The sequence below is a fragment of the Somniosus microcephalus genome, chromosome 5 (genome assembly GCF_052327205.1).
Source record: "Somniosus microcephalus isolate GS21.2 chromosome 5, FLI_Smic_1.0, whole genome shotgun sequence".
Lineage (NCBI taxonomy): Eukaryota > Metazoa > Chordata > Chondrichthyes > Squaliformes > Somniosidae > Somniosus > Somniosus microcephalus.
The window spans coordinates 182317787-182342839 of record NC_140991.1 but is presented as its reverse complement, the minus strand read 5'-3'; positions in this window follow the sequence as shown (position 1 = coordinate 182342839).

The window sequence follows — 25053 nt, the reverse complement described above, 5'->3', positions numbered from 1 at the left end:
CTCCCGCTCCCAGCTGTTTTAATCAGCCTCTCCTGCTCTCAGCTCTTTCTTAAATCAGCCTCTGCCGCTCTCGGCCTTTCTTAAGTCAGCCCCTCCCGCTCTCGGCTCTGTTTAAATCAGCCTCTCCCGCTCTCGGCCTTTCTTAATTCAGCATCTCCCGCTCTCGGATCTTTCTTAAATCAGCCTCTCCCACTCTCGGCCTTTCTGAAATCAGCCGCTTCCACTCTCGGCATTTCTTAAATCAGCCTCTCCCGCTCTCGGCCTTTCTTAAATCAGCCTCTCTCGCTCTCGGCCTTTCTTAAATTAGCCTCTCCCGCTCTCGGCCTTTCTAAAATCAGCCGCTTCCGCTCTCAGCTCTGTTTAAATCAGCCTCCCCCGCTCTCGGCGCTTTCTTAAATCAGCCTCTGCTGCTCTCGGCCTTTCTTAAATCAGCCTCTCCCGCTCTCGGCTCTTTCTTAAATCAAACTCTCCCACTCTCGGCCTTTCTTAAATCAGCCTCTCCCGCTCTCAGCCTTTCTTAAATCAGCCTCTCCCGCTCTAGTCCTTTCTTAAATCAGCCTCTCCTGCTCTCGGCCTTTCTTAAATCAGCCTGTTCTGCTCTCCGCCTTTCTTAAATCAGCCTATCCCGCTCTCGGCCTTTCTTAATTCAGCCTCTCCAGCTCTCGGCCTTTCTTAAATCAGCCTCTCCTGCTCTCGGCCTTTCTTAAATCAGCCTCTCCCGCTCTCCGACTTTCTTAAATCAGCCTCTCCCGCTCTCGGCCTTTCTTAAATCAGCCTTTCCCGCTCTCGGCCTTTCTTAAGTCAGCCTCTCCCGCTCCCAGCTCTGTATTAATCAGCCTCTCCCGCTCTCGGCTCTTTCTTCAATCAGCCTCTGCCGCTCTCGGCCTTTCTTAAGTCAGCCCCTCCCGCTCTCGGCTCTGTTTAAATCAGCCTCTCCCGCTCTCGGCCTTTCTTAATTCAGCATCTCCCGCTCTCGGCCTTTCTTAAATCAGCCCCTCCCGCTCTCGGCTCTGTTTAAATCAGCCTCTCCCGCTCTCGGCCTTTCTTAATTCAGCATCTCCCGCTCTCGGCCTTTCTTAAATCAGCCTCTCCCGCACTCGGCCTTTCTTAAAGCAGCCTCTCCCGCTCTCGGCCTTTCTTAAATCAGCCTCTCCCACTCTCGGCCTTTCTGAAATCAGCCGCTTCCACTCTCGGCATTGCTTAAATCAGCCTCTCCCGCTCTCGGCCTTTCTTAAATCAACCTCTCCCGCTCTCGGCCTTGCTTAAATCAGCCTCTCCTGCTCTCGGCTCTTTCTTAAATCAACCTGTCCCACTCTCGGTCTTTCTTAAATCAGCCTCTCCCGCCCTCGGCCTTTCTTAAATCAGCCTCTCCCGCTCTCGGCTCTTTCTTAAATCAGCCTCTCCCGCTCGGCCTTTCTTAAATCAGCCTCTCCCGCTCTCGGCCTTTCTTAAATCAGCCTCTCACGCTTTCGGCCTTGCTTGAATCAGACTCTCCCGCTCTCGGCTCTTTCTTAAATCAAACTCTCCCACTCTCGGCCTTTCTCAAATCAGCCTCTCCCGCTCTCGGCCTTTCTTAAATCAGCCTGTTCTGCTCTCCGCCTTTCTTAAACCAGCCTATCCCGCTCTCGGCCTTTCTTAATTCAGCATCTCCAGCTCTCGGCCTTTCTTAAATCAGCCTCTCCTGCTCTCGGCATTTCTTAAATCAGCCTCTCCCGCACTCCGACTTTCTTAAATCAGCCGCTTCCGCTCTCGGCTTTTCTTAAATCAGCCTCTCCCATTCTCGGACTTTCTTAAATCAGCCTCTCCCGCTCTCGGGCTTTCTTAAATCAGCCTTTCCCGCTCTCGGCCATTCTTAAATCAGCCTCTCCCGCTCGCAGCTCTGTTTTAATCAGCCTCTCCCGCTCTCGGCCATTCTTAAATCAGCCTCTCCCGCTCTCGGCTCTGTTTAAATCAGCCTCTCCCGCTCTCGGCCTTTCTTAATTCAGCATCTCCCGCTCTCGGCCTTTCTTAAATCAGCCTCTCCCGCACTCGGCCTTTCTTAAATCAGCCTCTCCCGCTCTCGGCCTTTCTTAAACCAGCCTCTCCCACTCTCGGCCTTTCTGAAATCAGCCGCTTCCACTCTCGGCATTTCTTAAATCAGCCTCTCCCGCTCTCGGCCTTTCTGAAATCAGCCTCTCCCGCTCTCGGCCTTTCTTCAATTAGCCTCTCCCGCTCTCGGCCTTTATAAAATCAGCCGCTTCCGCTCTCAGCTCTGTTTAAATCAGCCTCTCCCGCACTCGGCGCTTTCTTAAATCAGCCTCTGCCGCTCTCGGCCTTTCTTAAATCAGCCTCTCCCGCTCTCGGCTCTTTCTTAAATCAAACTCGCCCACTCTCGGCCTTTCTTAAATCCGCCTCTCCCGCTCTAGTCCTTTCTTAAATCAGCCTCTCCAGCTCTCGGCCTTTCTTAAATCAGCCTGTTCTGCTCTCCGCCTTTCTTAAATCAGCCTATCCCGCTCTCGGCCTTTCTTAATTCAGCCTCTCCAGCTCTCGGCCTTTCTTAAATCAGCCTCTCCTGCTCTCGGCCTTTCATAATCAGCCTCTCCCATACTCCGACTTTCTTAAATCAGCTGCTTCCGCTCTCGGCCTTTCTTAAATCAGCCTCTCCCGTTCTCGGACTTTCTTAAATCAGCCTCTCCCGCTCTCGGGCTTTCTTAAATCAGCCTTTCCCGCTCTCGGCCTTTCTTAAATCAGCCTCTCCCGCTCCCAGCTGTTTTAATCAGCCTCTCCTGCTCTCAGCTCTTTCTTAAATCAGCCTCTGCCGCTCTCGGCCTTTCTTAAGTCAGCCCCTCCCGCTCTCGGCTCTGTTTAAATCAGCCTCTCCCGCTCTCGGCCTTTCTTAATTCAGCATCTCCCGCTCTCGGATCTTTCTTAAATCAGCCTCTCCCACTCTCGGCCTTTCTGAAATCAGCCGCTTCCACTCTCGGCATTTCTTAAATCAGCCTCTCCCGCTCTCGGCCTTTCTTAAATCAGCCTCTCCCGCTCTCGGCCTTTCTTAAATTAGCCTCTCCCGCTCTCGGCCTTTCTAAAATCAGCCGCTTCCGCTCTCAGCTCTGTTTAAATCAGCCTCCCCCGCTCTCGGCGCTTTCTTAAATCAACCTCTGCCGCTCTCGGCCTTTCTTAAATCAGCCTCTCCCGCTCTCGGCTCTTTCTTAAATCAAACTCTCCCACTCTCGGCCTTTCTTAAATCAGCCTCTCCCGCTCTCAGCCTTTCTTAAATCAGCCTCTCCCGCTCTAGTCCTTTCTTAAATCAGCCTCTCCTGCTCTCGGCCTTTCTTAAATCAGCCTGTTCTGCTCTCCGCCTTTCTTAAATCAGCCTATCCCGCTCTCGGCCTTTCTTAATTCAGCCTCTCCAGCTCTCGGCCTTTCTTAAATCAGCATCTCCCACTCTAGGCATTTCTTAAATCAGCCTCTCCCGCTCTCGGCCTTTCTTAAATCAGCCTCTCCCGCTCTCGGCCTTTCTTAAATTAGCCTCTCCCGCTCTCAGCATTTCTAAATCAGCCGCTTGCACTCTCAGCTCTGTTTAAATCAGCCTCTGCCGCTCTCAGCCTTTCTTAAATCAACCTCTCCCGCTCTCGTCCTTTCTTAAATCAGCCTGTTCTGCTCTCCGCCTTTCTTAAATCAGCCTTTCCCGCTCTCGGCCTTTCTTAAATCAGCCTCTCCTGCTCTCGGCCTTTCTTAAATCAGCCTCTCCCGCACTCCGACTTTATTAAATCAGCCGCTTCCGCTCTCGGCCTTTCTTAAATCAGCCTCTCCCGTTCTCGGACTTTCTTAAATCAGCCTCTCCCGCTCTCGGGCTTTCTTAAATCAGCCTTTCCCGCTCTCGGCCTTTCTTATATCAGCCTCTCCCGCTCCCAGCTCTGTTTTAATCAGCCTCTCCCGCTCTCGGCTCTTTCTTAAATCAGCCCCTCCCGCTCTCGGCTCTGTTTAAATCAGCCTCTCCCGCTCTCGGCCTTTCTTAATTCAGCATCTCCCGCTCTCGGCCTTTCTTAAATCAGCCTCTCCCGCACTCGGCCTTTCTTAAAGCAGCCTCTCCCGCTCTCGGCCTTTCTTAAATCAGCCTCTCCCACTCTCGGCCTTTCTGAAATCAGCCGCTTCCACTCTCGGCATTGCTTAAATCAGCCTCTCCCGCTCTCGGCCTTTCTTAAATCAACCTCTCCCGCTCTCGGCCTTGCTTAAATCAGCCTCTCCTGCTCTCGGCTCTTTCTTAAATCAACCTGTCCCACTCTCGGTCTTTCTTAAATCAGCCTCTCCCGCCCTCGGCCTTTCTTAAATCAGCCTCTCCCGCTCTCGGCTCTTTCTTAAATCAGCCTCTCCCGCTCGGCCTTTCTTAAATCAGCCTCTCCCGCTCTCGGCCTTTCTTAAATCAGCCTCTCACGCTTTCGGCCTTGCTTGAATCAGACTCTCCCGCACTCGGCATTTTTTGAATCAGCCTCTGCCGCACTCGGCCTTTCTTAAATCAGCCTCTCCCGCTCTCGGCCTTTCTTAAATCAGCATCTCACGCTTTCGGCCTTGCTTGAATCAGACTCTCCCGCTCTCGGCCTTTCTTAAATCAGCCTCTCCCGCTCTCGGCCTTTCTTAAATTAGCCTCTCCCGCTCTCGGCATTTCTAAAATCAGCCGCTTCCGCTCTCAGCTCTGTTGAAATCAGCCTCTCCCGCTCTCGGCGCTTTCTTTAATCAGCCTCTGCCGCTCTCGGCCTTTCTTAAATCAGCCTCTCCCGCTCTCGGCTCTTTCTTAAATCAAACTCTCCCACTCTCGGCCTTTCTCAAATCAGCCTCTCCCGCTCTCGGCCTTTCTTAAATCAGCCTGTTCTGCTCTCCGCCTTTCTTAAACCAGCCTATCCCGCTCTCGGCCTTTCTTAATTCAGCATCTCCAGCTCTCGGCCTTTCTTAAATCAGCCTCTCCTGCTCTCGGCCTTTCTTAAATCAGCCTCTCCCGCACTCCGACTTTCTTAAATCAGCCGCTTCCGCTCTCGGCTTTTCTTAAATCAGCCTCTCCCATTCTCGGACTTTCTTAAATCAGCCTCTCCCGCTCTCGGGCTTTCTTAAATCAACCTTTCCCGCTCTCGGCCATTCTTAAATCAGCCTCTCCCGCTCGCAGCTCTGTTTTAATCAGCCTCTCCCGCTCTCGGCTCTTTTTAAATCAGCCTCTGCCACTCTCGGCCTTTCTTCAGTCAGCCCCTCCCGCTCTCGGCTCTGTTTAAATCAGCCTCTCCCGCTCTCGGCCTTTCTTAATTCAGCATCTCCCGCTCTCGGCCTTTCTTAAATCAGCCTCTCCCGCACTCGGCCTTTCTTAAATCAGCCTCTCCCGCTCTCGGCCTTTCTTAAACCAGCCTCTCCCACTCTCGGCCTTTCCGAAATCAGCCGCTTCCACTCTCGGCATTTCTTAAATCAGCCTCTCCCGCTCTCGGCCTTTCTGAAATCAGCCTCTCCCGCTCTCGGCCTTTCTTCAATTAGCCTCTCCCGCTCTCGGCCTTTCTAAAATCAGACGCTTCCGCTGTCAGCTCTGTTTAAATCAGCCTCTCCCGCTCTCGGCGCTTTCTTAAATCAGCCTCTGCCGCTCTCGGCCTTTCTTAAATCAGCCTCTCCCGCTCTCGGCTCTTTCTTAAATCAAACTCTCCCACTCTCGGCCTTTCTTAAATCCGCCTCTCCCGCTCTAGTCCTTTCTTAAATCAGCCTCTCCAGCTCTCGGCCTTTCTTAAATCAGCCTGTTCTGCTCTCCGCCTTTCTTAAATCAGCCTATCCCGCTCTCGGCCTTTCTTAATTCAGCCTCTCCAGCTCTCGGCCTTTCTTAAATCAGCCTCTCCTGCTCTCGGCCTTTCTTAAATCAGCCTCTCCCATACTCCGACTTTCTTAAATCAGCTGCTTCCGCTCTCGGCCTTTCTTAAATCAGCCTCTCCCGTTCTCGGACTTTCTTAAATCAGCCTCTCCCGCTCTCGGGCTTTCTTAAATCAGCCTTTCCCGCTCTCGGCCTTTCTTAAATCAGCCTCTCCCGCTCCCAGCTGTTTTAATCAGCCTCTCCTGCTCTCAGCTCTTTCTTAAATCAGCCTCTGCCGCTCTCGGCCTTTCTTAAGTCAGCCCCTCCCGCTCTCGGCTCTGTTTAAATCAGCCTCTCCCGCTCTCGGCCTTTCTTAATTCAGCATCTCCCGCTCTCGGATCTTTCTTAAATCAGCCTCTCCCACTCTCGGCCTTTCTGAAATCAGCCGCTTCCACTCTCGGCATTTCTTAAATCAGCCTCTCCCGCTCTCGGCCTTTCTTAAATCAGCCTCTCCCGCTCTCGGCCTTTCTTAAATTAGCCTCTCCCGCTCTCGGCCTTTCTAAAATCAGCCGCTTCCGCTCTCAGCTCTGTTTAAATCAGCCTCCCCCGCTCTCGGCGCTTTCTTAAATCAGCCTCTGCCGCTCTCGGCCTTTCTTAAATCAGCCTCTCCCGCTCTCGGCTCTTTCTTAAATCAAACTCTCCCACTCTCGGCCTTTCTTAAATCAGCCTCTCCCGCTCTCAGCCTTTCTTAAATCAGCCTCTCCCGCTCTAGTCCTTTCTTAAATCAGCCTCTCCTGCTCTCGGCCTTTCTTAAATCAGCCTGTTCTGCTCTCCGCCTTTCTTAAATCAGCCTATCCCGCTCTCGGCCTTTCTTAATTCAGCCTCTCCAGCTCTCGGCCTTTCTTAAATCAGCCTCTCCTGCTCTCGGCCTTTCTTAAATCAGCCTCTCCCGCACTCCGACTTTCTTAAATCAGCCTCTCCCGCTCTCGGGCTTTCTTAAATCAGCCTTTCCCGCTCTCGGCCTTTCTTAAGTCAGCCTCTCCCGCTCCCAGCTCTGTATTAATCAGCCTCTCCCGCTCTCGGCTCTTTCTTCAATCAGCCTCTGCCGCTCTCGGCCTTTCTTAAGTCAGCCCCTCCCGCTCTCGGCTCTGTTTAAATCAGCCTCTCCCGCTCTCGGCCTTTCTTAATTCAGCATCTCCCGCTCTCGGCCTTTCTTAAATCAGCCTATCCCGCACTCGGCCTTTCTTAAATCAGCCTCTCCCGCTCTCGGCTCTTTCTTAAATCAGCCTCTCCCGTTCTCGGACTTTCTTAAATCAGCCTCTCCCGCTATTGGCCTCTCGTAAATCAGCCTCTCCTGCTCTCGGCTCTTTCTTAAATCAGCCTCTCCCGCTCTCGGCCTTTCTTAAATCAGCCTCTCCCGCGCTCGCCTCTGTTTAAATCAACCACTCCCACTCTCGGCCTTTCTTAAATCAGCATCTCCCACTCTCGGCTCTTTCTTAAATCAGCCTCTCCCATTCTCGGCCTTTCTTAATTCAGCCTCTCCCGCTCTCGGCGTTTCTTAAATCAGCCTCTCCCGCTCTCGCCCTTTCTAAAATCAGCCTCTCCCGCTCTCGGCCTTTCTTAAATCAGCCGCTTCCACTCTCGGCCTTTCTTAAATCAGCCTCTCCCGCTCTCAGCTCTGTTTAAATCAGCATCTCCCGCTCTCGGCTCTTTTTTATGTCAGCATCTGCCACTCTCGGCCTTTCTTAAATCAGCCTCTCCTGCTCTCGGCTCTTTCTTAAATCAAACTCTCCCACTCTCGGCCTTTCTTAAATCAGCCTCTCCCGCTCTCGGCCTTTCTTAAATCAGCCTCTCCCGCTCTAGGCCTTTCTTAAATCAGCCTCTCCCGCTCTCGGCACTCTGTTTGAATCAGCCTCTCCCGCTCTCGGCCTTTCTTAAATCAACCTCTCCCACTCTCGGCATTTCTTAAATCAGCCTCTCCTGCACCCGACTCTTTCTTAAGTCAACCTCTCCCACTCTTGGCCTTGCTTATATCAGCCTCAAGCGCTCTCGGCCTCTCCTAAACCAGCCTCTCCTGCTTATGACTCTTTCTTAAATCAACCTCTCCCACTCTCGGTCTTTCTTAAATCAGCCTCTCCCTCCCTCGGCCTTTCTTAAATCAGCCTCTGCCGCTCTCGGCTCTTTCTTAAATCAGCCTCTCGCGCCCGGCCTTTCTTAAATCAGCCTCTCCCGCTCTCGACCTTTCTTAAATCAGTCTCTCCCGCTCTCGGCCTTTCTTAAATCAGCCTCTCCCACTCTTGGCCTTGCTTATATCAGCCTCAAGCGCTCTCGGCCTCTCCTAAACCAGCCTCTCCTGCTTATGACACTTTCTTAAATCAACCTGTCCCGCTCTCGGCCTTTCTTAAATCAGCCGCTTCCGCTCTCGGCCTTTCTTAAATCAGCCGCTCCCACTCTCGGCCTTTCTTAAATCAGCCTCTCCAACTCTCGGCCTTTCTTAAATCAAACGCTCCCACTCTCGGCCTTTCTTAAATCAGCCTCACCCGCTCTCGGCCTTTCTTAAATCAGCCTCTCCCGCTCTAGGCCTTTCTTAAATCAGACAGTCCCGCTCTAGGCCTTTCTTAAATCAGCCTCTCCCGCTCTCGGCCTCTTCTTAATACTGCCTCTCCTGCTCTCGGCACTTGCTTAAATCCACCTCGCCCACTCTCGGCTTTTCTTAAATCAGGCTCTCCCAATCTCGGCTCTTTTTAAATCAGCCACTCCCGCTCTCGGCTCTTTCTTAAATCAGCCTCTCCTGCTCTCGGCCTTTCTTAAATCAGCCGCTTCCGCTCTTGGCCTTTCTTAAATCAGCCTCTCCCGCTCTCGGCGTTTCTTAAATCAAACGCTCCCACTCTCGGCCTTTCTTAAATCAGCCTCACCCGCTCTCGGCCTTTCTTAAATCAGCCTCTCCCGCTCTAGGCCTTTCTTAAACCAGCCAGTCCCGCTCTAGGCCTTTCTTAAATCAGCCTCTCCCGCTCTCGGCCTCTTCTTAATACTGCCTCTCCTGCTCTCGGCACTTGCTTAAATCCACCTCGCCCACTCTCGGCTTTTCTTAAATCAGGCTCTCCCAATCTCGGCTCTTTTTAAATCAGCCACTCCCGCTCTCGGCTCTTTCTTAAATCAGCCTCTCCTGCTCTCGGCCTTTCTTAAATCAGCCGCTTCCGCTCTTGGCCTTTCTTAAATCAGCCTCTCCCGCTCTCGGCGTTTCTTAAATCAGCCGCTTCCGCTCTCGGCCTTTCTTAAATTAGCCTCTCCCACTCACGGCATTTCTTAAATCAGCCTCTCCAGCTCTCGGCCTTTCTTAAATCAAATGCTCCCACTCTCAGCCTTTCTTAAATCAGCCTCACCCGCTCTCGGCCTTTCTTAAATCAGCCTCTCCCGCTCTAGGCCTTTCTTAAATCAGCATTTCCCGCTCTTGGCCTTTCTTAATTCAGCCTCTCCCGCTCTCGGCCTTTCTTAAATCAGCCTCTCCCACTCTCGGCTCTTTCTTAAATCAGCCTCTCCCATTCTCGGCCTTTCTTAATTCAGCCTCTCCCGCTCTCGGCGTTTCTTAAATCAGCCTCTCCCGCTCTCGCCCTTTCTAAAATCAGCCTCTCCCGCTCTCGGCCTTTCTTAAATCAGCCGCTTCCACTCTCGGCCTTTCTTAAATCAGCCTCTCCCGCTCTCAGCTCTGTTTAAATCAGCATCTCCCGCTCTCGGCTCTTTTTTATGTCAGCATCTGCCACTCTCGGCCTTTCTTAAATCAGCCTCTCCTGCTCTCGGCTCTTTCTTAAATCAAACTCTCCCACTCTCGGCCTTTCTTAAATCAGCCTCTCCCGCTCTCGGCCTTTCTTAAATCAGCCTCTCCCGCTCTAGGCCTTTCTTAAATCAGCCTCTCCCGCTCTCGGCACTCTGTTTGAATCAGCCTCTCCCGCTCTCGGCCTTTCTTAAATCAACCTCTCCCACTCTCGGCATTTCTTAAATCAGCCTCTCCTGCACCCGACTCTTTCTTAAGTCAACCTCTCCCACTCTTGGCCTTGCTTATATCAGCCTCAAGCGCTCTCGGCCTCTCCTAAACCAGCCTCTCCTGCTTATGACTCTTTCTTAAATCAACCTCTCCCACTCTCGGTCTTTCTTAAATCAGCCTCTCCCTCCCTCGGCCTTTCTTAAATCAGCCTCTGCCGCTCTCGGCTCTTTCTTAAATCAGCCTCTCGCGCCCGGCCTTTCTTAAATCAGCCTCTCCCGCTCTCGACCTTTCTTAAATCAGTCTCTCCCGCTCTCGGCCTTTCTTAAATCAGCCTCTCCCACTCTTGGCCTTGCTTATATCAGCCTCAAGCGCTCTCGGCCTCTCCTAAACCAGCCTCTCCTGCTTATGACACTTTCTTAAATCAACCTGTCCCGCTCTCGGCCTTTCTTAAATCAGCCGCTTCCGCTCTCGGCCTTTCTTAAATCAGCCGCTCCCACTCTCGGCCTTTCTTAAATCAGCCTCTCCAACTCTCGGCCTTTCTTAAATCAAACGCTCCCACTCTCGGCCTTTCTTAAATCAGCCTCACCCGCTCTCGGCCTTTCTTAAATCAGCCTCTCCCGCTCTAGGCCTTTCTTAAATCAGACAGTCCCGCTCTAGGCCTTTCTTAAATCAGCCTCTCCCGCTCTCGGCCTCTTCTTAATACTGCCTCTCCTGCTCTCGGCACTTGCTTAAATCCACCTCGCCCACTCTCGGCTTTTCTTAAATCAGGCTCTCCCAATCTCGGCTCTTTTTAAATCAGCCACTCCCGCTCTCGGCTCTTTCTTAAATCAGCCTCTCCTGCTCTCGGCCTTTCTTAAATCAGCCGCTTCCGCTCTTGGCCTTTCTTAAATCAGCCTCTCCCGCTCTCGGCGTTTCTTAAATCAAACGCTCCCACTCTCGGCCTTTCTTAAATCAGCCTCACCCGCTCTCGGCCTTTCTTAAATCAGCCTCTCCCGCTCTAGGCCTTTCTTAAATCAGCCAGTCCCGCTCTAGGCCTTTCTTAAATCAGCCTCTCCCGCTCTCGGCCTCTTCTTAATACTGCCTCTCCTGCTCTCGGCACTTGCTTAAATCCACCTCGCCCACTCTCGGCTTTTCTTAAATCAGGCTCTCCCAATCTCGGCTCTTTTTAAATCAGCCACTCCCGCTCTCGGCTCTTTCTTAAATCAGCCTCTCCTGCTCTCGGCCTTTCTTAAATCAGCCGCTTCCGCTCTTGGCCTTTCTTAAATCAGCCTCTCCCGCTCTCGGCGTTTCTTAAATCAGCCGCTTCCGCTCTCGGCCTTTCTTAAATTAGCCTCTCCCACTCACGGCATTTCTTAAATCAGCCTCTCCAGCTCTCGGCCTTTCTTAAATCAAACGCTCCCACTCTCAGCCTTTCTTAAATCAGCCTCACCCGCTCTCGGCCTTTCTTAAATCAGCCTCTCCCGCTCTAGGCCTTTCTTAAATCAGCATTTCCCGCTCTTGGCCTTTCTTAATTCAGCCTCTCCCGCTCTCGGCCTTTCTTAAATCAGCCTCTCCCACTCTCGGACTTTCTTAAATCAGCCTCTCCCGCTCTCGGCCTTGCTTAAATCAGCCTCTCCTGCTCTCGGCTCTTTCTTAAATCAACCTCTCCAACTCTCGGTCTTTCTTAAATCAGCCGCTCCCGCCCTCGGCCTTTCTTAAATCAGCCTCTCCCGCTCTCAGCTCTGTTTAAATCAGCCTCTCCCGCTCTCGGCTCTTTCTTAAATCAGCCTCTCCCGCTCTCGGCCTTTCTTAAATCAGCCTCTCCCGCTCTCGGCTCTTTCTTAAATCAGCCTCTCCCGCTCGGCCTTTCTTAATTCAGCCTCTCCTGCTCTCGGCCTTTCTTAAATCAGCCTCTCACGCTCTCGGCCTTGGTTAAATCAGCCGCTCCCGCACTCGGCCTTTTTTAAATGATCCTCTGCCGCGCTCGGCCTTTCTTAAATCAGCCTCTCCCGCTCTTGGCTCTTTCTTAAATCAGCCTCTCCCGCTCTCGGCTCTTTTTAAATAAGCCTCTCCCGCTCTCGGCGCTCTGTTTGAATCAGCCTCTCCCGCCCTCGGCGCTCTGTTTGAATCAGCCTCTCCCGCTCTCGGCCTTTCTTAAATCAGCCTCTCCCGCACTCAGCCATTCTTAAATCAGCCTCTCCCGCACTCGGCCTTTCTTAAATCAGCCGCTTCCACTCTCGGCCATTCTTAAATCAGCCTCTCCCGCACTCGGCCTTTCTTAAATCAGCCTCTCCCGCTCTCGGCCTTTCTTAAATCAGCCTCTCCCACTTTCGGCCTTTCAGAAATCAGCCGCTTCCACTCTTGGCATTTCTTAAATCAGCCTCACCCGCTCTCGGCCTTTCTTAAATCAGCCTCTCCACTCTCAGCCATTCTTAAATTAGCCTCTCCCGCTCTCGGCCTTTCTAAAATGAGCCGCTTCCGCTCTCAGCTCTGTTTAAATCAGCCTCTCCCGCTCTCGGCGCTTTCTTAAATCAGCCTCTGCCGCTCTCGGCCTTTCTTAAATCAGCCTCTCCCGCTCTCGGATCTTTCTTAAATCAAACTCTCACACTCTCGGCCTTTCTTAAATCAGCCTCTCCCGCTCTCAGCCTTTCTTAAATCAGCCTGTTCTGCTCTCGGCCTTTCTTAAATCAGCCTCTCCCGCTCTCGGCCTTTCTTAAATCAGCCTCTCCCACTCTCGGCCTTTCAGAGATCAGCCGCTTCCACTCTCGGCATTTCTTAAATCAGCTTCTCCCGCTCTCGGCCTTTCTTAAATCAGCCTCTCCCGCTCTCAGCCATTCTTAAATTAGCCTCTCCCGCTCTCGGCCTTTCTAAAATGAGTCGCTTCCGCTCTCAGCTCTGTTTAAATCAGCCTCTCCCGCTCTCAGCGCTTTCTTAAATCAGCCTCTGCCGCTCTCGGCCTTTCTTAAATCAAACTCTCCCACTCTCGGCCTTTCTTAAATCAGCCTTTCCCGCTCTCAGCCTTTCTTAAATCCGCCTCTCCCGCTCTAGTCCTTTCTTAAATCAGCCTCTCCCGCTCTCGGCCTTTCTTAAATCAGCCTGTTCTGCTCTCCGCCTTTCTTAAATCAGCCTATCCCGCTCTCGGCCTTTCTTAATTCAGCCTCTCCAGCTCTCGGCCTTTCTTAAATCAGCCTCTCCTGCTCTCGGCCTTTCTTAAATCAGCCTCCCCCGCTCTCGGCCTTTCTTAAATCAGCCTCTGCCGCTCTCGGCTCTTTCTTAAATCAGCCTCTCCCGTTCTCGGACTTTCTTAAATCAGCCTCTCCCGCTCTCGGCCTTTCTTAAATCAGCCTCTCCCGCTCCCAGCTCTGTTTTAATCAGCCTCTCCCGCTCTCGGCTCTTTCTTAAATCAGCCTCTGCCGCTCTCGGCCTTTCTTAAGTCAGCCCCTCCCGCTCTCGGCTCTGTTTAAATCAGCCTCTCCCGCTCTCGGCCTTTCTTAATTCAGCATCTCCCGCTCTCGGCTCATTCGTAAATCAGCCTCTCCCGCTCTCGGCTCTTTCGTAAATCAGCCTCTCCCGTTCTCGGACTTTCTTTAATCAGCCTCTCCCGCTCTCGGCCTCTCTTAAATCAGCCTCTCCTGCTCTCGGCTCTTTCTTAAATCAGCCTCTCCCGCTCTCGGCCTTTCTTAAATCAGCCTCTCCCGCTCTCGCCTCTGTTTAAATCAACCTCTCCCACTCTCGGCTTTCTTAAATCAGCATCTCCCGCTCTCGGCTCTTTCTTAAATCAGCCTCTCCCATTCTCGGCCTTTCTTAATTCAGCCTCTCCCGCTCTCGGCGTTTCTTAAATCAGCCACTTCCGCTCTCGGCCTTTCTTAAATCAGCCGCTTCCACTCTCGGCCTTTCTTAAATCAGCCTCTCCCACTCTCAGCTCTGTTTAAATCAGCATCTCCCGCTCTCGGCTCTTTTTTATGTCAGCATCTGCCACTCTCGGCCTTTCTTAAATCAGCCTCTCCTGCTCTCGGCTCTTTCTTAAATCCACCTCTCCCACTCTCGGCCTTTCTTAAATCTGCCTCTCCCGCTCTCGGCCTTTCTTAAATCAGTCTCTCCCGCTCTAGGCCTTTCTTAAATCAGCCTCTCCCGCTCTCGGCACTCTGTTTGAATCAGCCTCTCCCGCTCTCGGCCTTTCTGAAATCAACCTCTCCCACTCTCGGCATTTCTTAAATCAGCCTCTCCTGCTCCCGGCTCTTTCTTAAATCAACCTCTCCCACTCTTGGCCTTGCTTATATCAGCCTCAAGCGCTCTCGGCCTCTCCTAAATCAGCCTCTCCTGCTTTCGACTCTTTCTTAAATCAACCTCTCCCACTCTCGGTCTTTCTTAAATCAGCCTCTCTCGCCCTCGGGCTTTCTTAAATCAGCCTCTCCCGCTCTCGGCTCTGTTTAAATCAGCCTCTGCCGCTCTCGGCTCTTTCTTAAATCAGTCTCTCCCGCTCGGCCTTTCTTAAATCAGCCTCTCCCGCACTCGGCCTTTCCTAAATCAGTCTCTCCCGCTCTCGGCCTTTCTTAAATCAGCCTCTCTCACTCTCGGCCTTGCTTTTATCAGCCTCAAGCGCTCTCGGCCTCTCCTAAATCAGCCTCTCCCGCTCTCGGCCTTTCTTAAATCAGCCGCTTCCGCGCTCGGCCTTTCTTAAATCAGCTGCTCCCACTCTCGGCCTTTCTTAAATCAGCCTCTCCAGCTCTCGGCCTTTCTTAAATCAAACGCTCCAACACTCGGCCTTTCTTAAATCAGCCTCACCCGCTCTCGGCCTTTCTTAAATCAGCCTCTCCCGCTCCAGGCCTTTCTTAAATGAACCTCTCCAGCTCTCGGCCTTTCTTAAATCAGTCTTTCCCGCTCTTGGACTTTCTTAATTCAGCCTCTCCCACTCTCGGCCCTTCTTGAAACAGCCTCTCCCGCTCTCGGCCTTTCTTAAATCAGCATCTCCCGCTCTCGGCCTTTCTTAAATCAGGCTCTCCCGCACTCGGCCTTTCTTAAATCAGCCGCTTCCACTCTCGGCCTTTCTTAAATCAGCCTCTCCCGCACTCGGCCTTTCTTAAATCAGCCTCTCCCGCTCTCGGCCTTTCTTAAATCAGCCTTTCCCGCTCTCGGCTCTTTCTTAAATCAGCCTCTCCTGCACTCGGCCTTTCTTAAATCAGCCGCTTCCACTCTCGGCCTTTCTTAAATCAGCCTCTCCCGCACTCGGCCTTTCTTAAATCAGCCTCTCCCGCTCTCGGCCTTTCTTAAATCAGCCGCTTCCGCTTTCGGCCTTTCTTAAATCAGCCTCTCCCACTCTCGGCCTTGCTTAAATCAGCCTCTCCCGCTCTCGGCTCTGTTTTAATCAGCATCTCCCACGCTCGGCCTTTCTTAAATCAGCATCTCCCGTTCTCGGCCTTTCTTAAATCAGCATCTCCCGTTCTCGGCCTTTCTTACATCAGCCTCTCCCGCTGTCAGCCTTTCTTAAATCAGACTCTCCCGCTATCGGCCTTTCTTAAATCAGCCTCTCCTGCTCTCGCCTCTTTCTTGAATCAGCCTTTCCCGGTCTCGGCTCTTTCTTAAATCAGCCTCTCCCGCTCGGCCTTTCTTAAATCAGCCTCTCCCACTCTCGGCCTTTCTTAAATCAGCCTCTCCCGCTCTCAGCTATGTTTAAATCAGCCTCTCCCGCTCTCGGCATTTGTTAAATCAGTCTCTCCTGCTCCCGGACCTTTCTTAAATCAACCTCTCCCACTCTCAGCCTTGTTATATCAGCCTCAAATGCTCTCGGCCTCTCCTAAATCAGCCTCTCCTGCTCTCGGCACTTGCTTAAATCAATCTCTCCCACTCTCGGCCTTTCTTAAATCAGCCTCTCCCACTCTCGGCCTTTCTTAAATTAGCCTCTCCCGCTCTCTGCCTTGGTAAAATCAGCCTCTCCCGCTCTCGGCCTTTATTAAATCAGCCGCTACCACTCTCGGCCTTTCTTAAATCAGCCTCTCCAGCTCTCGGCCTTTCTTAAATCAAACGCTCCCACTCTCGGCCTTTCTTAAATCAGCCTCATCCGCTCTCGGCCTTTCTTAAATCAGCCTCTCCCACTCTAGGCCTTTCTTAAATCAGCCTCTCCCGCTCTCGACCTTTCTTAAATCAGACTCTCCCATTCTCGGCCTTTCTTAATTCAGCCTCTCCCACTCTCGGCTCTTTCTTAAGTCAGCCTCTCCCACTCTCGGCCTTTCTTAAATCACCCTCTCCCGCTCTCGGCCTTTTTAAAATCAGCCTCAGCCGCGCTCGGCCTTTCTTAAATCAGCCGCTCCCGCTCTCGGCCTTTGTTAAATCAGCCTCTCCCGCTCTCGGCCTCTCCTAAATCAGCCTCTCCTGCTCTCGGCACTTGCTTAAATCAACCTCTCCCACTCTCGGCCTTTCTTAAATCAGCCTCTCCCAGTCTCGGCTCTGTTTAAATCAGCCTCTCCCGCTCTCGGCTCTGTTTAAATCAGCCTCTCCCGCTCTCGGCTCTTTCTTAAATCAGCCTCTCCCGCTCTCGGCCTTTCTTAAATCAGCCTCTCCCGCACTCAGCCATTCTTAAATCAGCCTCTCCCGCACTCGGCCTTTCTTAAATCAGCCGCTTCCACTCTCGGCCATTCTTAAATCAGCCTCTCCCGCACTCGGCCTTTCTTAAATCAGCCTCTCCCGCTCTCGGCCTTTCTTAAATCAGCCTCTCCCACTTTCGGCCTTTCAGAAATCAGCCGCTTCCACTCTTGGCATTTCTTAAATCAGCCTCACCCGCTCTCGGCCTTTCTTAAATCAGCCTCTCCACTCTCAGCCATTCTTAAATTAGCCTCTCCCGCTCTCGGCCTTTCTAAAATGAGCCGCTTCCGCTCTCAGCTCTGTTTAAATCAGCCTCTCCCGCTCTCGGCGCTTTCTTAAATCAGCCTCTGCCGCTCTCGGCCTTTCTTAAATCAGCCTCTCCCGCTCTCGGCTCTTTCTTAAATCAAACTCTCACACTCTCGGCCTTTCTTAAATCAGCCTCTCCCGCTCTCAGCCTTTCTTAAATCAGCCTGTTCTGCTCTCGGCCTTTCTTAAATCAGCCTCTCCCGCTCTCGGCCTTTCTTAAATCAGCCTCTCCCACTCTCGGCCTTTCAGAGATCAGCCGCTTCCACTCTCGGCATTTCTTAAATCAGCTTCTCCCGCTCTCGGCCTTTCTTAAATCAGCCTCTCCCGCTCTCAGCCATTCTTAAATTAGCCTCTCCCGCTCTCGGCCTTTCTAAAATGAGTCGCTTCCGCTCTCAGCTCTGTTTAAATCAGCCTCTCCCGCTCTCGGCCTTTCTTAAATCAAACTCTCCCACTCTCGGCCTTTCTTAAATCAGCCTTTCCCGCTCTCAGCCTTTCTTAAATCCGCCTCTCCCGCTCTAGTCCTTTCTTAAATCAGCCTCTCCCGCTCTCGGCCTTTCTTAAATCAGCCTGTTCTGCTCTCCGCCTTTCTTAAATCAGCCTATCCCGCTCTCGGCCTTTCTTAATTCAGCCTCTCCAGCTCTCGGCCTTTCTTAAATCAGCCTCTCCTGCTCTCGGCCTTTCTTAAATCAGCCTCCCCCGCTCTCGGCCTTTCTTAAATCAGCCTCTGCCGCTCTCGGCTCTTTCTTAAATCAGCCTCTCCCGTTCTCGGACTTTCTTAAATCAGCCTCTCCCGCTCTCGGCCTTTCTTAAATCAGCCTCTCCCGCTCCCAGCTCTGTTTTAATCAGCCTCTCCCGCTCTCGGCTCTTTCTTAAATCAGCCTCTGCCGCTCTCGGCCTTTCTTAAGTCAGCCCCTCCCGCTCTCGGCTCTGTTTAAATCAGCCTCTCCCGCTCTCGGCCTTTCTTAATTCAGCATCTCCCGCTCTCGGCTCATTCGTAAATCAGCCTCTCCCGCTCTCGGCTCTTTCGTAAATCAGCCTCTCCCGTTCTCGGACTTTCTTTAATCAGCCTCTCCCGCTCTCGGCCTCTCTTAAATCAGCCTCTCCTGCTCTCGGCTCTTTCTTAAATCAGCCTCTCCCGCTCTCGGCCTTTCTTAAATCAGCCTCTCCCGCTCTCGCCTCTGTTTAAATCAACCTCTCCCACTCTCGGCTTTCTTAAATCAGCATCTCCCGCTCTCGGCTCTTTCTTAAATCAGCCTCTCCCATTCTCGGCCTTTCTTAATTCAGCCTCTCCCGCTCTCGGCGTTTCTTAAATCAGCCACTTCCGCTCTCGGCCTTTCTTAAATCAGCCGCTTCCACTCTCGGCCTTTCTTAAATCAGCCTCTCCCACTCTCAGCTCTGTTTAAATCAGCATCTCCCGCTCTCGGCTCTTTTTTATGTCAGCATCTGCCACTCTCGGCCTTTCTTAAATCAGCCTCTCCTGCTCTCGGCTCTTTCTTAAATCCACCTCTCCCACTCTCGGCCTTTCTTAAATCTGCCTCTCCCGCTCTCGGCCTTTCTTAAATCAGTCTCTCCCGCTCTAGGCCTTTCTTAAATCAGCCTCTCCCGCTCTCGGCACTCTGTTTGAATCAGCCTCTCCCGCTCTCGGCCTTTCTGAAATCAACCTCTCCCACTCTCGGCATTTCTTAAATCAGCCTCTCCTGCTCCCGGCTCTTTCTTAAATCAACCTCTCCCACTCTTGGCCTTGCTTATATCAGCCTCAAGCGCTCTCGGCCTCTCCTAAATCAGCCTCTCCTGCTTTCGACTCTTTCTTAAATCAACCTCTCCCACTCTCGGTCTTTCTTAAATCAGCCTCTCTCGCCCTCGGCCTTTCTTAAATCAGCCTCTCCCGCTCTCGGCTCTGTTTAAATCAGCCTCTGCCGCTCTCGGCTCTTTCTTAAATCAGTCTCTCCCGCTCGGCCTTTCTTAAATCAGCCTCTCCCGCTCTCGGCCTTTCCTAAATCAGTCTCTCCCGCTCTCGGCCTTTCTTAAATCAGCCTCTCTCACTCTCGGCCTTGCTTTTATCAGCCTCAAGCGCTCTCGGCCTCTCCTAAATCAGCCTCTCCCGCTCTCGGCCTTTCTTAAATCAGCCGCTTCCGCGCTCGGCCTTTCTTAAATCAGCTGCTCCCACTCTCGGCCTTTCTTAAATCAGCCTCTCCAGCTCTCGGCCTTTCTTAAATCAAACGCTCCAACACTCGGCCTTTCTTAAATCAGCCTCACCCGCTCTCGGCCTTTCTTAAATCAGCCTCTCCCGCTCCAGGCCTTTCTTAAATGAACCTCTCCAGCTCTCGGCCTTTCTTAAATCAGTCTTTCCCGCTCTTGGACTTTCTTAATTCAGCCTCTCCCACTCTCGGCCCTTCTTGAAACAGCCTCTCCCGCTCTCGGCCTTTCTTAAATCAGCATCTCCCGCTCTCGGCCTTTCTTAAATCAGGCTCTCCCGCACTCGGCCTTTCTTAAATCAGCCGCTTCCACTCTCGGCCTTTCTTAAATCAGCCTCTCCCGCACTCGGCCTTTCTTAAATCAGCCTCTCCCGCTCTCGGCCTTTCTTAAATCAGCCTTTCCCGCTCTCGGCTCTTTCTTAAATCAGCCTCTCCTGCACTCGGCCTTTCTTAAATCAGCCGCTTCCACTCTCGGCCTTTCTTAAATCAGCCTCTCCCGCACTCGGCCTTTCTTAAATCAGCCTCTCCCGCTCTCGGCCTTTCTTAAATCAGCCGCTTCCGCTTTCGGCCTTTCTTAAATCAGCCTCTCCCACTCTCGGCCTTGCTTAAATCAGCCTCTCCCGCTCTCGGCTCTGTTTTAATCAGCATCTCCCACGCTCGGCCTTTCTTAAATCAGCATCTCCCGTTCTCGGCCTTTCTTAAATCAGCATCTCCCGTTCTCGGCCTTTCTTACATCAGCCTCTCCCGCTGTCAGCCTTTCTTAAATCAGACTCTCCCGCTATCGGCCTTTCTTAAATCAGCCTCTCCTGCTCTCGCCTCTTTCTTGAATCAGCCTTTCCCGGTCTCGGCTCTTTCTTAAATCAGCCTCTCCCGCTCGGCCTTTCTTAAATCAGCCTCTCCCACTCTCGGCCTTTCTTAAATCAGCCTCTCCCGCTCTCAGCTATGTTTAAATCAGCCTCTCCCGCTCTCGGCATTTGTTAAATCAGTCTCTCCTGCTCCCGGACCTTTCTTAAATCAACCTCTCCCACTCTCAGCCTTGTTATATCAGCCTCAAATGCTCTCGGCCTCTCCTAAATCAGCCTCTCCTGCTCTCGGCACTTGCTTAAATCAATCTCTCCCACTCTCGGCCTTTCTTAAATCAGCCTCTCCCACTCTCGGCCTTTCTTAAATTAGCCTCTCCCGCTCTCTGCCTTGGTAAAATCAGCCTCTCCCGCTCTCGGCCTTTATTAAATCAGCCGCTACCACTCTCGGCCTTTCTTAAATCAGCCTCTCCAGCTCTCGGCCTTTCTTAAATCAAACGCTCCCACTCTCGGCCTTTCTTAAATCAGCCTCATCCGCTCTCGGCCTTTCTTAAATCAGCCTCTCCCACTCTAGGCCTTTCTTAAATCAGCCTCTCCCGCTCTCGACCTTTCTTAAATCAGACTCTCCCATTCTCGGCCTTTCTTAATTCAGCCTCTCCCACTCTCGGCTCTTTCTTAAGTCAGCCTCTCCCACTCTCGGCCTTTCTTAAATCACCCTCTCCCGCTCTCGGCCTTTTTAAAATCAGCCTCAGCCGCGCTCGGCCTTTCTTAAATCAGCCGCTCCCGCTCTCGGCCTTTGTTAAATCAGCCTCTCCCGCTCTCGGCCTCTCCTAAATCAGCCTCTCCTGCTCTCGGCACTTGCTTAAATCAACCTCTCCCACTCTCGGCCTTTCTTAAATCAGCCTCTCCCAGTCTCGGCTCTGTTTAAATCAGCCTCTCCCGCTCTCGGCTCTGTTTAAATCAGCCTCTCCCGCTCTCGGCTCTTTCTTAAATCAGCCCCTCCTGCTCTCGGCCTTTCTTAAATCAGCCACTTCCGCTCTCGGCCTTTCCTAAATCAGCCGCTTCCGCTCTCGGCCTTTCTTAAATCAGCCTCTCCATGTCTCGGCCTTTCTTAAATCAAACGCTCACACTCTCGGCCTTTCTTAAATCAGCCTCTCCCACTCTAGGCCTTTCTTAAATCAGCCTCGCCCGCTCTCGGCCTTTCTTAAATCAGCCTCTCCCGCTCTCGGCCTTTCTTAAATCAGCCTCTCCCGCTCTCGGCCTTTCTTAAATCAGCCTCTCCCACTCTCGGCTTTTTCTTAAATCAGCCTCTCCCGCTCTCGGCCTTTCTTAAATCAGCCTCTCCCACTCTCGGCTCGTTCTTAAATCAACCTCTCCCACTCTCGGTCTTTCTTAAATCAACCTCTCCCGCACTCGGCCTTTCTTAAATCAGCCTCTCCCGCTCTCGGCTCTTTCTTAAATCAGCCTCGCCCGCTCGGCCTTTCTTAAATCAGCCTCTCTCGCTCTCGGCCTTTCTTAAATCAGCTGCTTCCGCTCTTGGCCTTTCTTAAATCAGCCTCCCCCGCTCTCGGCTCTGTTTAAATCAGCCTCTCCCGCTCTCGGCTCTTTCATAAATCAGCCTCTCCCTTTCTCGGCCTTTCTTAAATCTGCCTCTCCCGCTCTCGGCTCTGTTTTAATCAGCCTCTCCCGCTGTCGGCCTTGCTTAAATCAGCCTTTCCCGCACTCGGCCTTTTTTAAATCTGCCTCTGCCGCGCTCGGCCTTCCTTAAATCAGCCTCTCCCGCTCTCGGCTCTTTCTTAAATCAAACTCTCCCACTCTCAGCCTTTCTTAAATCAGCCTCTCCCGCTCTCAGCCATTCTTAAATCAACCTTTCCCGCTCTCGGCTCTTTTTAAATAAGCCTCTCCCGCTCTCGGCGCTCTGTTTGAATCAGCCTCTCCCGCTCTCGGCCTTTCTTAAATCAGCCGCTCCCGCTCTCAGCCTTTCTTAAATAAGCCTCTCCCGCTCTCGGCTCTTTCTTAAATCAGCCTCTCCCGCACTCGGCCTTTCTTAAATCAGCCGCTTCCACTCTCGGCCATTCTTAAATCAGCCTCTCCCGCACTCGGCTTTTCTTAAATCAGCCTCTCCCGCTCTCGGCCTTTCTTAAATCAGCCTCTCCCGCACTTGGTGCTCTGTTTGAATCAGCCTCTCCCGCTCTCGGCCTTTCTTAAATCAGCCTGTCCCACTCTCGGCCTTTCTGAAATCAGCCGCTTCCACTCTCGGCATTTCTTAAATCAGCCTCTCCCGCTCTCGGCCTTTCTTAAATCAGCCTCTCCCGCTCTCGGCCTTTCTTAAATTAGCCTCTCCCGCTCTTGGCCTTTCTTAAATTAGCCTCTTCCGCTCTCGGCCTTTCTAAAATCAGCCGCTTCCGCTCTCAGCTCTGTTTAAATCAGCCGCTGCCGCTCTCGGCTCTTTCTTAAATCAGCCTCTCCCGCTCGGCCTTTCTTAAATCAGCCTCTCCCGCTCTCGGCCTTTCTTAAATCAGTCTCTCCCGCTCTCGGCCTTTTTTAAATCAGCCTCTCCCACTCTCGCCCTTGCTTATATCAGCCTCAAGCGCTCTCGGCCTCTCCTAAATCAGCCTCTCCCGCTCTCGGCCTTTCTTAAATCAGCCGCTTCTGCTCTCGGCCTTTCTTAAATCAGCCGCTCCCACTCTCGGCCTTTCTTAAATCAGCCTCTCCAGCTCTCGGCCTTTCTTAAATCAAACGCTCCAACTCTCGGCCTTTCTTAAATCAGCCTCACCCGCTCTCGGCCTTTCTTAAATCAGCCTCTCCCGCACTAGGTCTTTCTTAAATCAACCTCTCCAGCTCTCGGCCTTCCTTAAATCAGTCTTCCCCGCACTTGGACTTTCTTAATTCAGCCTCTCCCACTCTCGGCCCTTCTTGAAACAGCCTCTCCCGCTCTCGCCCTTTCTTAAATCAGGCTCTCCCGCACTCGGCCTTTCTTAAATCAGCCGCTTCCGCTCTCGGCCTTTCTTAAATCAGCCTCTCCCGCACTCGGCCTTTCTTAAATCAGCCTCTCCCGCTCTCGGCCTTTCTTAAATCAGCCACTTCCGCTCTCGGCCTTTCTTAAATCAGCCTCTCCCACTCTCGGCCTTGCTTAAATCAGCCTCTCCCGCTCTCGGCTCTGTTTTAATCAGCCTCTCCCACGCTCAGCCTTTCTTAAATCAGCATCTCCCGTTCTCGGCCTTTCTTAAATCAGCCTCTCCCGTTCTCGGCCTTTCTTACATCAGCCTCTCCCGCTGTCAGCCTTTCTTAAATCAGACTCTCCCGCTCTCGTCCTTTCTTAAATCAGCCTCTCCTGCTCCCGCCTCTTTCTTGAATCAGCCTTTCCCGGTCTCAGCTCTTTCTTAAATCAGCCTCTCCCGCTCGGCCTTTCTTAAATCAGCCTCTCCCACTCTCGGCCTTTATTAAATCAGCCTCTCCCGCTCTCAGCTATGTTTAAATCAGCCTCTCCCGCTCTCGGCATTTGTTAAATCAGTCTCTCCTGCTCCCGGACCTTTCTTAAATCAACCTCTCCCACTCTCAGCCTTGCTTATATCAGCCTCAAACGCTCTCGGCCTCTCCTAAATCAGCCTCTCCTGCTCTCGGCACTTGCTTACATCAACCTCTCCCACTCTCGGCCTTTCTTAAATCAGCCTCTCCCACTCTTGGCCTTTCTTAAATTAGCCTCTCCCGCTCTCTGCCTTGCTAAAATCAGCCTCTCCCGCTCTCGGCCTTTCTTAAATCAGCCGCTCCCACTCTCGGCCTTTCTTAAATCAGCCTCTCCAGCTCTCGGCCTTTCTTAAATCAAACGCTCCCACTCTCGGCCTTTCTTAAATCAGCCTCATCCGCTCTCGGCCTTTCTTAAATCAGCCTCTCCCGCTCTAGGCCTTTCTTAAATCAGCCTCTCCCGCTCTCGACCTTTTTTAAATCAGCCTCTCCCACTCTCGGCCTTTATTAAATCACCCGCTCCCGCTCTCGGCCTTTTTAAAATCAGCCTCAGCCGCGCTCGGCCTTTCTTAAATCAGCCTCTCCCGCTCTCGGCCTCTCCTAAATCAGCCTCTCCTGCTCTCGGCACTTGCTTAAATCAACCTCTCCCACTCTCGGCCTTTCTTAAATCAGCCTCTCCCACTCTCGGCTCTGTTTAAATCAGCCTCTCCCGCTCTCGGCTCTGTTTAAATCAGCCTCTCCTGCTCTCGGCTCTTTCTTAAATCAGCCTCTCCTGCTCTCTGCCTTTCTTAAATCAGCCACTTCCGCTCTCGGCCTTTCTTAAATCAGCCTCTCCCGCTCTCGGCCTTTCTTAAATCAGCCGCTTCCGCTCTCGGCCTTTCTTAAATCAGCCTCTCCCACTCTCGGCATTTCTTAAATCAGCCTCTCCATGTCTCGGCCTTTCTTAAATCAAACGCTCACACTCTCGGCCTTTCTTAAATCAGCCTCTCCCGCTCTAGCCCTTTCTTAAATCAGCCTCTCCCGCTCTCATCCTTTCTTAAATCAGCCTCTCCCGCTCTCGGCCTTTATTAAATCAGCCTCTCCCGCTCTCGGCCTTTCTTAAATCAGCCTCTACCACTCTCGGCTTTTTCTTAAATCAGCCTCTCCCGCTCTCGGCCTTTCTTAAATCAGCCTCTCCCACTCTCGGCTCGTTCTTAAATCAACCTCTCCCACTCTCGGTCTTTCTTAAATCTGCCTCTGCCGCGCTCGGCCTTCCTTAAATCAGCCTCTCCCGCTCTCGGCTCTTTCTTAAATCAAACTCTCCCGCTCTCAGCCATTCTTAAATCAACCTTTCCCGCTCTCGGCTCTTTTTAAATAAGCCTCTCCCGCTCTCGGCGCTCTGTTTGAATCAACCTCTCCCGCTCTCGGCCTTTCTTAAATCAGCCGCTCCCGCTCTCAGCCTTTCTTAAATAAGCCTCTCCCGCTCTCGGCTCTTTCTTAAATCAGCCTCTCCCGCACTCGGCCTTTCTTAAATCAGCCGCTTCCACTCTCGGCCATTCTTAAATCAGCCTCTCCCGCACTCGGCTTTTCTTAAATCAGCCTCTCCCGCTCTCGGCCTTTCTTAAATCAGCCTCTCCCGCACTTGGTGCTCTGTTTGAATCAGCCTCTCCCGCTCTCGGCCTTTCTTAAATCAGCCTGTCCCACTCTCGGCCTTTCTGAAATCAGCCGCTTCCACTCTCGGCATTTCTTAAATCAGCCTCTCCCGCTCTCGGCCTTTCTTAAATCAGCCTCTCCCGCTCTCGGCCTTTCTTAAATTAGCCTCTCCCGCTCTTGGCCTTTCTTAAATTAGCCTCTTCCGCTCTCGGCCTTTCTAAAATCAGCCGCTTCCGCTCTCAGCTCTGTTTAAATCAGCCTCTCCCGCTCTCGGCCTTTCTTAAATCAGCCTCTCCCGCTCTCGGCCTTTCTTAAATTAGC